Raw genomic sequence first — 15,000 nt, forward strand, 5'->3', positions numbered from 1 at the left:
CTCTTCATACATTACCATTTCCTGTTTAAGATTTTTCTCCTGTGCAGTTAACTAACATTTTCATCATTTTGCACGTGATTTTAAGCTGAACACACACAGTATATATATATATATATATATATATATATATATATATATATATATATGTGTGTGTGTGTGTGTGTGTGTGTGTGTGTGTGTATGTATGTGTGTATATATTATATATATATATATATATATATATATATATATATATATATATATATATATATATATATATATATATATATATATATATATATATATATATATATATATATATATATATATATATATGTATATATGTATATATATATATATATATATATATATATATATATATATATATATATATATATGCTATATATATATTATATATATATATATATATATATGCATATATATATATATATATATATATATATATATATATATATATATATATATATATATATATACATATAAATATATATATATATATATACGTGTGTGCAAATTTCATTGAATTCTATGGCTTTTTGATTGTTAATTAACTTCGTATTAGTTTGACAATATTTTCTGAATATTCTACGTTCTTCGGAATTCAGTTGATGGAGAAAAAAACCAAGAATAACTCTTCGCTCATTCACTAAAAATACAACACCACAGCTGTTCCGTCACTCGTCGTGACCTCTTCAAAGCGTATAATCTGGTTGTTTTTCTTTTTTATTAACCTGGCCTTATACCAGCAGGGGCTCTTGTTCATAAAGCAGTCCGTAAAATATAATCTGGACATAGAGTCTTGTTTTGTTAGAGTGTGCGGACGGATATGTAGAGTCCAAAACAATAATAATTCAATAAATCATTACAATAACTGTAAATACAAAATAATAAATTTTAATTTATTTACATTTATAAAAGTTCTAGTACAACAATATTATAATAAAAACATTGTTTACTTTGTGAAAAATAATAAAAAAACACGTGTTCTGGCGGCAATAAACAAACCACAAATAGAAATGCAGGTATACGGATTACGGGGATAGGGGGAGTAGAAAAGGGTGGGTGGGGGGGAGAAAGAGCGTGATTTAAAAGGTGTTATTGCCTTTGTTATGGTTGTTTCTTATGTTAGCGTTGTATGTTGTAGGGCGTCTGCTAGATGGTAGTGATCTTTCCGCTTCTAGTTGTCTGTTCAGTGTTGGTTTGTGCAATAAAATGCTAACAGATTCTGCTGTGATTAATCTATGGTGACTGTGTTCTGTATGTAGATGATATCTGTATTCTCCACTAGCTCTTGTGTCGTAGGTTTGCGGTTGTGATGGTTTATTAGTGTTGGTGGAGACCCACCTTGAAATCGACAGCGTCAAACAGTTCTTGACAAATAATGGCTTTGACGAGGTCACGACGATTGACGGAACAGCTGAGGTGTTGTGTTTTTAGTAAATGGAAACAAAGAGTTAACCTTTGCTTTTTTGTCCATCAACTGAATTTGGAAGAACGTAGAAGATTCAGAAAATATTTTCGAACTAATAAGAAGTTGATCATCAATCAAAAAATCCATAGAATTCAATGAAATTTGCATACAAGAAAAACTGCCAAAAGCATATATATATATATATATATATATATATATATATATATATATATATATATATATATATATATATATATATATATATCTTCTTGTACATATTTATTTCCCGACGTTTCGTTATTATCATATATAATTACATCTTCAAGGGCTCTAAAATTGATAAAAACAACACATAATTAGCATAAAACTCAAACTGAAAATTTTTTTTACACTTAAAATTATACATTTAAAAAAACAAGATATATTAAAATACGCAAACTAATACGAACCGTCAGGAAATGAATATGTCAAGAAGAACAATTGTTATGTATATATATATATATATATATATATATATATATATATATATATATATATATATATATATATATATATATATATATATACATACATACATACACACACACATTTATGTATGCATGTGTTTGTGTATTTTGTATGTGTTTGTGTGTTGTTGTGTGTGTGTGTGTGTGTGTGTGTGTGTGTGTGTATGTGTATGTGTGTGGATGCCGTACCTCAGTTTATAGACGACCACATTAAGTGTGGGCAAAGAAAAAAATGCATGGGGTTGCCAGCCTCACCATAAACTGGGAACCGGAAGACTTCACGTGTATAATGTGTGTTTGCGTGTAAAAATGTGGAATTATGGACATTTATAATTTTTTTTACTAGTCTACCTTTCCTGTCAATTACAACTGCAGTATTTAAGTGCTTTTGCAATTGCACCATACTTATATTAAGTACATTTTTTTGCGTTTTAGTAGTTGAACTTTTTTACTCTTGAACTGTTGTTTATACACACACACACATACACACACACATACACAATGTATGGAGTGCGTGATTCAGATTGCAGAGCAGAACTGGTAGACGTACGATACCATGTAGTGGAGAATGTTGTTGCAAAGTTTTCTACGTTATTCATAAGCTTTGAAAATGTTTTAAGGAATCGTATACGCAGGTGATTTTTTTTTTGTACACCTTCCGGCTAAGAAAAGCTAGACGGGAACAAAATTCAAAAGGGAAATTATGTTACGTACCTCAAAGAGTAAAATGTGAAAGGATTTCTGTCATAAAAGAGATTGCACACTTCCTTCTCTCCTGGTGGATCTAGTCGCTTTTAAGCTTCTGTTGGATAAAGTGATGTATCTGAAATTTTAGAAGTGAGAGAGAGGTTGAAGTTAGCAGTTACGGAACTGGTAGATGTGTAAGTGTTGTATATTTTATTACACATCCCTCTCATCTTTGTTTCGAACTTGTCTTGTTAACTTTTCGGGTCTTATTATGGTCCATTACCGCTCCCACAGGATTCAGAAGACATCATTGACGATTATTTTAATTCAGAATTGCTGGACGATGTTACGCCCAACCTCCCAAACAATGCATGAATGCCTTACGTTTTCGGATATTTATGTGAAGTATTCCAGAGCTTTCATTGTTGGGGGGGGGATAATCAAATTAGCATTGTCAGCGAATTTAGCTGAGTGTCATGAGAATAAAATGCAAGATAACATTAAATGAAAGATAAAAGAAAACAAAAGTGATTTCAAAGAGTCCTGACTTGAAAACAGAGATTACCAAGTGAATTGTGTAGTGAACACATGATCATCAACCTGGGGTTAATAAAAGGAGCGGAGTACTTATAGAGAGAGAGAGAGAGAGAGAGAGAGAGAGAGAGAGAGAGAGAGAGAGAGAGAGAGAAGGATTATAGAATTATTGCTTAACTACCCAATGTATTTACAGGTTATTGCTATTTAATCCATTGCAGAATCGCTTGGAATTGTATTGATATAAGCCTTTAATAAATTTATATCCACTTTCTTAATAAAGAAGCTAACGTTTTGAGGTCAGATGAATTAGGAAATAGGTGAAATAAAAAAGATTGAAACGACTGATACAGAATAACAAATCACCCTGCAGAAAGATAACGCAAATAATAGAATCCCGTTGCTTTGCAGAGCTGGTGAAGTGGCCGAGTTCATGAGCTTGAAACAGAAGAGGCGTTTTTAAGCATGCAGATGAACGTACCTTAACAGAAGACACTACCAGTCTGCTGACCTGTGTGTTTGGTAAGTAGGAGGATGATAAATCTGTACTTCGGATGCTTACATTATTAGGGGGGCGTAGTTTCACCACAGTGAATCTAGACGATTTGCAATCGCAGATTTAACTGCCAGTTGAGTCAGATGAAGGGTTATGGTATGAAGAGGGTCTGGTGTAATCGGAATGAAACTAGTACTGACAGGCTTCAGATCGGTTTTGTTTTTCGCAGTTGGTTAAAGGCGTGATTTATTACGCTTTTGTGACGTTAGCAGATATCAATGCGATTATTAAGACGTTGCTGTGCTAACAGGTGTTAAAATTTATACATCTTTTTGACTGTTAGTTCTTCTTACAGGTGGAATTTAATGCTGTTTTGCTGTAAAAGTTACTGATAATGATGTTCCGGTTGTATTGAAGTGATTTTTTTTTTATTAACCTGGCTATATTGTTGCAACTGTTTAAAGTAGATGTTATCGAAGAAACTAAATCCGTCTCCAATAGGCCATTTTAGTTTGCCACTGTGTCTTTCCAGCTCTCATCAGAAAGCTATTCACCGAATTAGGGAATGAAAGATTTTGTTTATTTATATATATATATATATATATATATATATATATATATGTATATATTTTGTTTTTTATATTTAACATTTATTTAATATATATATAACCTAACATTACATATGTATAGATTTATATATTTAAATATATATGTATTATTTTATATTTAATGTGTTGTGTTTTGTGTGCTAGAGTTTTGCTGCAATTTAACAAGTAATTTAATTTTGTTGTTCAAAATAGTAAATTTGCAGAATTCTAATGATAAATTTTGAATTTACCAATAAATTTTTGTCAAAAAACAGTGCATATATATATATTATAATATATTAAATCCTGTTCCTATTGACCCGTATATATAAACTGTTTTGTTCCTATAGTTTATATATATATATAAGATATATATATATAATGTGTTTGAATGTGGTCTGTGTGTTCAATCTGCACGTTTGCTTAGTGATTTCGTGCTTGATAGACTTAGTTTGAACAATGATCAAATGTTACCCTTAGAGTATATCCTCAGGATAAAGCTTATCGAGAGTTCGTCCCTGGAACACTGGCTGCATTTATTTCAATAACCCTTTTCAAAAGACTGCCTCTGATGGGGCAATAATATATTGACCCGCTATATATATCAGTACGCATATAGTATATATATATCCTTCGCTACCTTGACCCGCTTTACACTTCGTTCTTCCAAGGAATCTGCTCCAATTAATTTGGCAATTGGCCTAGTTCCAGATGTGCTGCTAACTTATATGTGGTCAGGTATTTACCTTACTCAATCTCAATTCAACTGATTACAGTGCTTAGGCTGTGATTTGCCTGTATGATTTGAAATCTGAAATCTACTTTTCTTTGTTTAAATCATGCCAGTGTTCAGTAATCATCATTTTTCATTATTTTTGTATTTATCTCTCAATATTTTATATTTATTTTCTTTACAAATTTTGATGGTTCTCTCTCTCTCTCTCTCTCTCTCTCTCTCTCTCTCTCTCTCTCTCTCTCTCATTTTCTCTTCTCTCTGCTCTCCGTTTATTCAAAATCGCTTTTAACTTATATTTCAAATTGTATTTCATAAGTGAAAAATTCCTGTTGCCTTCTGGATCCAGAAATGATGAAAATCCGTTTCAACGTACTTTTCACCCCTACTGTTATAATATCATATTTGTCACATACAAATTTTATCCTAACGTTCATGTATTACTGTTTTCCTTCCACGAAAGAGAATTTCACAGCTGGCGTCATAATACCTGCATCATATTTGCTTATTTGTTTGTTTATTGCTATGTCCAGCATTTCACCACCCGAACTTATCTAATTTGATTTATGTATTTTCAATGATCCAGTTCCTCAGAGGCAAATGAGCGCTTTGATTCCGGCTTCATTAGTACTCTGCTGGGCCCACATTTGTTGTAATCAGGCTAAAATAAACTTCACTGATCTAATGCCTGGTGGTGAAAATTCATTTGCTTCAACATAATGGGATCAAAGGAAACCTGTTGCTAACTTTGCTCTCTGTAAAATAAGAACCTTGACATATATTAAAGAAGAACTAGTTAAAACATCATTGGTTTAATTAAGTCTTATCAGTTCCGGTAGCAACGATTTTAAACCATTGGGACCCATATCATCCCCTCATTTTGAAGCTCCAACCATCCAAAATTATCTCCTTCCGTATTGGTTTTTTATGGTCCCAGACTCCTGCCCTCTCCTTAAAAGATTCAGACTCCTTCTGGAACTTTATGTTTCCTTCAACTACGTTTATTTCACTTACCAGTTTTTAATCTCTTATCATTATAAACTTTATGATAATAATAATAATAATAAAAATAGCCAAATTCATTTAAAGAATTTCTTTTGGTCTCAGGAGTCACTCCTTCAGGATGGCTAAGCCATTGCTCATTGTTCATATATCCTATCTGTTGGCTCCATTATTATTTATTTCATCCCTTCAGAGTCAGCCCAATTTAAACAAGGTGATGACCTATCAATAACTACTGACTTTCATGTCCTTTCCACCCAACCAGAGGGTCATGATGGAAAGTACTTTCAAGACTGACATTCTGAGGCTGAGGCCAAAGATAAATAAAGTGTTTGTCTTCTATACAAATGTGTATCTATATGGATTTAATATATATGGAAACCGATAATAATAATTAATAATAATATAATATGTGTCATTCATGTTTCCTTTGGTAAATGCATCTACTTTTGGTATTCAAAGAAGGGATGTCTGAAGGAATTTTAGAATAACTTTCTAAAAATCTAAAATATGGAATGAGTGGAAAAATAACAGGCATTTGTGGTAAAAACAGCAATTCCTGTGTATCTGTAAACAAGTATTGTTGTCTCATATTTACAAAGCATTTGAAAACTTTAAGAATCTCTCACTTTAAATGTAATGAATTAGGGAACACTTGTCAAAGGTGTGATAAATTAATAATAAAAATTCTACTAGTACTGGTATTATGCTTGTCCGAAAAAACAAGTTTTCAGAATAACAAATAACACTCACATTAAACTACAACGATAGTGTGCAGTATAATACTTTTGTCATTCTTTGCATGTGCCCAGGATTATGATGAAAAAAGCAAGAATAAGGTGGTATCAAATTACTCAATAATAATTACTGGTTTAACTGAATCAACATTGACCAAGTTTGTAAAATTAGATGGGGAGGAATATGTTTATAAAAAAATAAGATTATTCCTGTATACTTTGGCAAAACTCATAAGAAAGATAATATTGGCTATTTCCAGTCAGAAATTGTATATGAAAAACAGTTATACTGGTAATTAATAAGAATGTGTTTAAACGCTTTTAAGAATAAATTATAATATGGTCTTTATAAACAATAAGTGTGTTGGCTAAAGTTAATAGATCTTGGTCATGCATTATGTTTATAAAAATAAGATTACAATGGGTGTTCAGAAAATCATAAGAAAGATAATTTTTTCTCTACTATCTTGAATATTTACATAGCTGATTTTTGGTATTCTCAAAATAGTACAATATACGTGTTCTTTAATAAACTTATTTCTTATTAACTATTCAACACTTTTTTTTTTTCGCACAAAAATCTTCATTACCAATCTTCTCAGTCATGATTCTCACATGAACGCGTTTTTTTATCCTTTGCTTCCAACTATCCATCATTTATGGTAATTATCGACTATAATAACATCTTTTATCATTCCGAGTTATTCGTGATGATGATAATATCTCTTATCCTTTATTGTCCAGTATTTATTATGATTGTAATGGTGTCGATTAGATTATTTACCGCTTCCGGTCTTGATTTTCTAGGAGCTTATTTTCGCTTTCCAGTCATTACCTATAGTATCCAGCAGTCATAGCAGTTAAGAGAGCCATCATCCCTTCCAGTTCCGAGTTAATGAATACAAGTGTCTTAGTGAATAAGTTCCCCCATGTTCTTAACACTCAGTCACCAATGTTATCGACAATGTCATCTTCATCCTTCGGGACATAGACTACTTTTATTTTTGGTTTAAGTTTACCCTTCTCATTTACTGATATATTTTTGATTTTCTGAGTCTCCATTTTTGCCTTTTCTAAGTTTTTCTTGTCTGGAAATCTTACAAATAAGTGTCCATCTCTTGTTGTTTTAGCCTGTTCAACTGGCGCCGTTATTTTACTCAAAATTTGTCTCTTTTCATTAGCAGCTGTGCTCTCTTCGTTTGTAGATTTGATCAGAAGCACTTTTGTTTTGTCTTTAGTGATTCAACATCAGTTTTGTCCATGTTTGTCATGGTCTTTACATCTTCATCAACATTATCAATTCTGTTTTGGATTTCATCTATGTTGATCATTAGGTCAGTAGTTTTCTGAGCCTAGTCCTGAATCAACTATGTTAATATCTCTGTGTTTTCTTTTATTTCTTCAAGTTCATCTTCTATGAGTTTTTTGTGTGTTCTTTGTTCAGACCTCTTGCAGTTATTACAGATGTACAGTATGTTATCACTACGAAGCATGGGTGTGTATCTGACCTCGATGCCAGAACACTCATAATAGTACCATACGTCACACATTTCACAGTAAGTTCCTTCCTCATCAAACTTCCCCAGAGCAATGTCCGCAGGTTGCTGACTCTCTCTCGATTTGGGTTGACTCATCCTTCCCCAGTATTTTATTTAGTGTTCCATCTCTACGTGCTGCTTCGATAATTATAAGATAGTGTTCGTACGATAGTGTGATCTTCCCTTTATTTGATTTAATTTCTGCAGTACTTATTTTCTCTTTTTTTTTTCCTTCCCCTTCTTCGTATTCACTTTGAACATCGCGCAAGTCAGGCACTTTTCACAGAGCACTTCACAGACGCGTCCTACCCGCACGAAAGCATGAACTACGATGTACTAATAACTTATATCAATTCATCGTGTATAATGTAATCAGAGCTAAATGTCAAACGTTACATATTTTGTAAATATGTAAATAAAACATAAATGCAATTTATACCCAGTTATTCCTTAACAATAAGACATTGATGACAATCATGTATTTACCGTCAATTTTCAAGCACATTTTTAGGTAGATCAAAGAAATCACTATACTGTATCCGTAACGGCTGAAGACTGCATCTAAATATTCCGAACCAATACACCGACAATCAGTTTTCCTTGAGCATCTTTACATCGGTCAAGAAATAAGCTATACTTCACCGGTAACGACTGAGAACTCTATCTAAACATCCCAAACTAATACAGTAACATATTGTACTCATTTAAAGCCAGTTATTTATTAGAAATACGCCAGCGAGGAGCGTTTCTCCTTAATGTGGGTCAAGCTAAACAATGGAGAATGAAGCCGTATGACGTCGGTAATCAGCTGAGGCAAGGGCGTGCTCCAAACATCTCTCTTCGGTAGAGAGCGGAGGTTTTCGAAATCTTGTAAAACTGGGATCGCCAGGAGACACGCTACGTCTGGTTATGCGGGATCAGGAAGATATTTGCTTATGAACGAGCGTGCCTGAGAGAGTTTATGTATATCTGCATTTATTGGGCATTATTTCGTAAACATTCTCTCTCTTCTCTCTCTCTCTCTCTCTCTCTCTCTCTCTCTCTCTCTCTCTCTCTCTCTCGCTCTCTCTCTCACACACACACGAGCATTATGGGAGAATGACGAGAAGGAGGCGATACATAATTTCATATTTCGTTCTGTGCCAACGTTTCAAGGAACAGCTTCATCATCACGGCTAAAAAAAATCACGAAAAATAAAATCATTTCGAGAGACTGACCTAGATTAGAAGAATTTAGAATAGATAAAATATGTAAGATAAAAACAGATACCTATGTTGTTAAACCAAGCTAACGCCTCCACCAAATACCAGCACTGAGTGAAAAAGTTAAGTATACCTTAGTTTAACCAGACCACTGAGCTGATTAACAGCTCTCCTAGGGCTGGCCCGAAGGATTAGAGTTAATTTACGTGGCTAAGGACCAGTTGGTTACCGAGCAACGGGACCTACAGCTTATTGTGGAATCCGAACCACATTATACCGAGGAATGAATTTCTATCACCAGAAATAAATCCCTCTAACTCTTCATTGGCCGGCCGGAGAATCGAACGCGGGCCCAGCACAGTGCTAGAGGGAAGCACACTCAAAGCGAAGAGGAACTTTTTCAAGGGATAAACAGAGGAGAAGAAGAGTTTGACTGTTTAATGATAGTACAGTTATTCAGAAGATAAATCCCTATTTATATGGAACAAGAGCATTTAGGCCATGATGATGGTAAAATTCGAGCTTGGAAAGAATATGGTGTTCTTTTGAAAGAAGTTATAATTAAGTAATAGGAAATACACAAAGAAGAGATCAGTTATCAGGAAAGAAAAAAAATGGTAAATTAACAAATTCGTAAATATATAAATGAAGATATAAATAATTTGTTAAAATGCAAGGTGGATGTTTTCGGAGTAAGTTTTGCTTCTTCCCTTGAACTTTTGAGAACTAGTTATTTTAAGTAGAAATGTTTCATTAGCGGCTTGTGTTACAATGTTACAGTTATAAAAGGAAACAGTTGATTTACATTTGCAAATGATTAATGTTTCCCTGCTATTTGAAAAACTCCTCCAAAAGCTGGTCCGCTTGTTGTGCAGTGGTTAGTGTCGTGGGTCGTTATTTTTTCCAGATGACGTGTTTTCGCGTCTTCCCAGGCTCTGTAATATGATCAGTTACTGCTGCAGTGTTGGGTTTATTGTGGGATGTTGAAACCAACATCCTTTGGAAGCTCATAAATTTCAAGTCAGTGGCCCACATGTTCTTGTTCCATGTGATGGGCCTTGTTCCATGAAATAACAATAATAATAATTAAGCTGCAGCCTGTTCTGTGGCTAAAAGATAGGAATCAATCCAAACTCTTAGCATCCTCATATTAGAACACAAGATAAGTCCCAAGATTCCATCAAAACGAAAACTTGAAGAGGGAGCCAGTTGCTCTTGGATTTCACGGGTAGAACAATTTTGGATTAAGACCAAAAATTGTATTTTGATAATCAGAGTTAAAAATTTGTTGAAGCTTCTCACCAGTTGTATAAGGCAAAAGAAGCCTAAAAGGTTAAAGTTTGCTCTGGTAGAATTCAGAATTTCAGGTTGAAACTTATTATTTATCAGTTTTAGACGGTAATTTTCACTAAAGTACATCCTAAGGTTAAATATATATATATATATATATATATATATATATATATATATATATATATATATATATATATATATATCACACAAATCGGGCAGATTCGGTGCACATACATAAACTGTAGGCAAGGGCAGGAATACTCTGGGGATTCACACTTCCTTTATTGCTTCCTACGTTTCGTGATTCATAATCACATCATCAGGGAATTCTATGGAAAATCGAATAAATTAATAAAGTACTGAACGGCTAAGACTGAATTACGTTAAAATATTAATCATTACAAATCTATAAAGGCAGTTCAAAATTACACACACTAGAGCACACTTAAATACACACACACAAAGCATAAAATCGTCACATACGGACACGTATAGTTACACAAGAGCATATTAAAAACAGCAAAATCACAAAAAACTCCAAATAAATTACATCAACAAAAATTTTTTAATTTTAAGAAAATTTTCAAAGAATGGAGAAACAAAGAAAGACAGTAATATACTTATACAACGCAAACGACAGAACCACACTAACAGTAAAAGAAAAATACTTAAAAAAACAACAAAACAAAAAGATCAGAGGTACAAATAGTAATGACCTATGGTAAAAGCAATGGAATTGAGGCAGTTTGACGTGTTGAATGAGGGAACCCGTAGTTTAATATTTAAAACTGTTTCTGCAGTTTCTGTTGGTTCTGTGGGAGTAATAACTTTAAAATCATCATAATTTATCTGTGCTTTGCACTTGGTGGCATGATTTCTTGAAGGATAGCTCTGGGTTGGAGAGTCGGCATCCAGTTTTATAACTCACCCTCTTATAGAGTGATGCTTGACCCCTTAAACCGCCTGGTGGATTCCGACCGATTTCCCAGACTTGCCAATATCTGGGACAAGTAATATTTATAAAGAAGGAAAACGGCATCAAACTGGCAGAGCCGATCTTTAAACCCGAAGAAAATGACCGATTGTACTTTATTTTTGGGATGAGTTTGATGTCAATGGCCCAAAACTTTTGAACGATCCTAATGAAATTTCAAAAACTGTCATCACGTAAAAATGGGAAAACGGCGTTTAGTGGGGAGTTTAGGGACATTAAAGTTTACTGTAGGGCTGAATGACATTTGTTCAGTGGTCTGAAAAGAATTCTATAAAAATTTTTGTGTGGAAAGAACAAACCATTAAAGTATTGTTGCAGTAAAAGGATTTCTCCATAAAAAAGGGCCCAATTAGAAGTGAGAGTTAAAGCACGGTTACTATGAGAGTGTGGACAGATTTCATTTTGAAATGAAAGAGGAGCTTTAAAAGTTGACGCAAGACCAGTAAAAAATCTTTTTCAAAATCAATCAGTAGTATTGGGTTAAACTGTCGGCTTTCTTTTGAAAATCAAAATGTTTATCTATAAAGGCCAATTTAGAAACCAGTTCCTTCTCCAAGGTAAAAGTGATGCTACTATGACAGACTCTCACAATGGGTTGAATCAAGAAATCGGTCGGAATCGGTTTCAGTTTAGAGCTAACGTATCGTCATACGTATCGAGAGTAAAAAAAAAGGGCGATAGGCCAAGGGGCATTTTTTCAAGGGTGTGCCCTCCAGAACCAACAAAAACTTTCGCAAAGAGTTGGTCCTAGTCAAACCATGGCCATGCCTTCATTTGTTTAAACAGTTTTCCATTAAATTGTTTGTCCAGCACCGCTAGTTCTAAGAGCGATTTGTAAAAAGAGGCGATTAAAATTACATTTAACCAAATCAAGATTAGAAAAAAGCTTTTCAAGAATAATAGTAATAGTTTCTCTAACGGAACAGTTGTAAATAGTGATTCTACATTCTAGACTTTTCATAAATAAATCGGAGTCTTGATACAAGATACGGTCTTTGTGTAATCACATGTTCTGAATTTTTTATGGTTTATTGGTTAGTGGTCAAAGGGTTCCAACAGGGTGTAATGGAATTGCCTTTATAGTTTTTAACGATTAATATTTTAAAGAGGAACATTGGTTTTTCAGTAATTTTGGGAATTTATTCAGATTTTCCTGAGATGTGATTATGAATCACGAAACGTAGGAAGCAGTAAAGGAAGTGTGAACCTCCAAGTATTCCTGCCCTTGAATTCAATTTATATATATATGTATATATATATATATATATATATATATATATATATATATATATATATATATATATATATATATAAATATATATATATATATATATATATATATATATATATATATATATATATATATATATATATATATATATATATAAATAGATATATATAGATATATATATATATATATATATATATAAATATATATATATATATATATATATATATATATATATATATATATATATATATATATATATATATATATATATATATATATTGTATATATATGTATATATATTATATATATATATATATAGATTATATATATATCAGAAATTTATATATATCCATATATATATATATATATATATATATATATATATATATATATATATATATATATATATATATATATGTCTATATATATCATTGATAGATCAGGATAGATAGATAGATATATATATATATATATATATATATAGGTAATATATATATGTTGCTATATATATATATATATATATTATATACTTATATATATATAACGCCCTTGCTTTCCACCTGAGAGACCTGGGTTCGATCCCACGTGAGTCAGAAATTTATTTCTGTTCCACACGTGATTGTGTGTTGATGATTTCTATCTTATTCACTCAGAAGGATAATTGAATGAAATGTTGTCTATTGGGTCATTGCTGAGTCGGGAAGTTGGGGAAAACTCGCTGGTATGCAAGCAGTTAGCTTGCCCAGGTACCCTTGGGTGCAGTTGCTTCTCAGGTTCCAACTTCTTTTAGACTTGTATGGCCCAGTGGATAACGCCTTGCTTTCCACCCGAGAGACCTGTTCGATCCCGACGTGAGTCAGAAATTTATTTCTGTTCCACACGTGATTGTGCAAAGTTGATGATTTATCTTATTCACTCAGAAGGATAATTCAATGAAATGTTGTCTATTGGGTCATTGCTGAGTCGGGAAGTTGGGGAAAACTCGCTGGTATGCAAGCAGTTAGCTTGGCCCAGGTAATTCCCTGCGCAGTTGCTGCTCAGGTTCCAACTTTTTAGACTTTGTATGGCCCAGTGGGATAACGCCCTTGCTTTCCACCTGAGAGACCTGGTTCGATCCCGACGTGAGTCAGAAATTTATTTCTGTTCCACACGTGATTGTGTGTTGATGATTTCATCTTATTCACTCGGAAGGATAATTCGAATGAAATGTTGTCTATTGGGTCATTGCTGAGTCGGGAAGTTGGGGAAAATCACTGGTATGCAAGCAGTTAGCTTGCCCAGGTAATTCCTGGGCAGCGTTGCTCTCAGGTTCCAACTTCTTTAGACTTGTATGGCCCAGTGGATAACGCCCTTGCTTTCACCTGAGAGACCTGGTTCGATCCCGACGTGAGTCAGAAATTTATTTCTGTTCCACACGTGATTGTGTGTTGATGATTTCTATCTTATTCACTCAGAAGGGATAATTCGAATGAAATGTTGTCTATTGGGTCATTGCTGAGTCGGGAAGTTGGGGAAAACTTCGCTGGTATGCAAGCAGTTAGCTTGCCCAGGTAATTCCTTGGGTGCAGTTGCTCTCAGGTTCCAACTTCTTTTAGACTTGTATGGCCCAGTGGATAACGCCCTTGCTTTCCACCTGAGAGACCTGGGTTCGATCCGACGAGTCAGAAATTTATTTCTTTCCACACGTGATTGTGCGTTGATGATTTCTATCTTATTCACTCAGAAGGGATAATTCAATGAAATGTTGTCTATTGGGTCATTGCTGAGTCGGGAAGTTGTGAAAACTGCTGGTATGCAAGCAGTTAGCTTGCCCAGGTAATTCCTTGTGCAGTTGCTCTCAGGTTCCAACTTCTTTTAGACTTGTATGGCCCAGTGGATAACGCCCTTGCTTTCCACCTGAGACCTGGGTTCGATCCCGACGTGAGTCAGAAATTTATTTTCTGTTCCACACGTGATTGTGTGTTGATGATTTCTATCTTATTCACTCGAAGGGATAATTGAATGAAATGTTGTCTATTGGGTCATTGCTGGAGTCGGGAAGTTGGGGA

Source organism: Macrobrachium rosenbergii, chromosome 23 (assembly GCF_040412425.1).
Source record: "Macrobrachium rosenbergii isolate ZJJX-2024 chromosome 23, ASM4041242v1, whole genome shotgun sequence".
In the NCBI taxonomy this organism is placed as follows: domain Eukaryota; kingdom Metazoa; phylum Arthropoda; class Malacostraca; order Decapoda; family Palaemonidae; genus Macrobrachium; species Macrobrachium rosenbergii.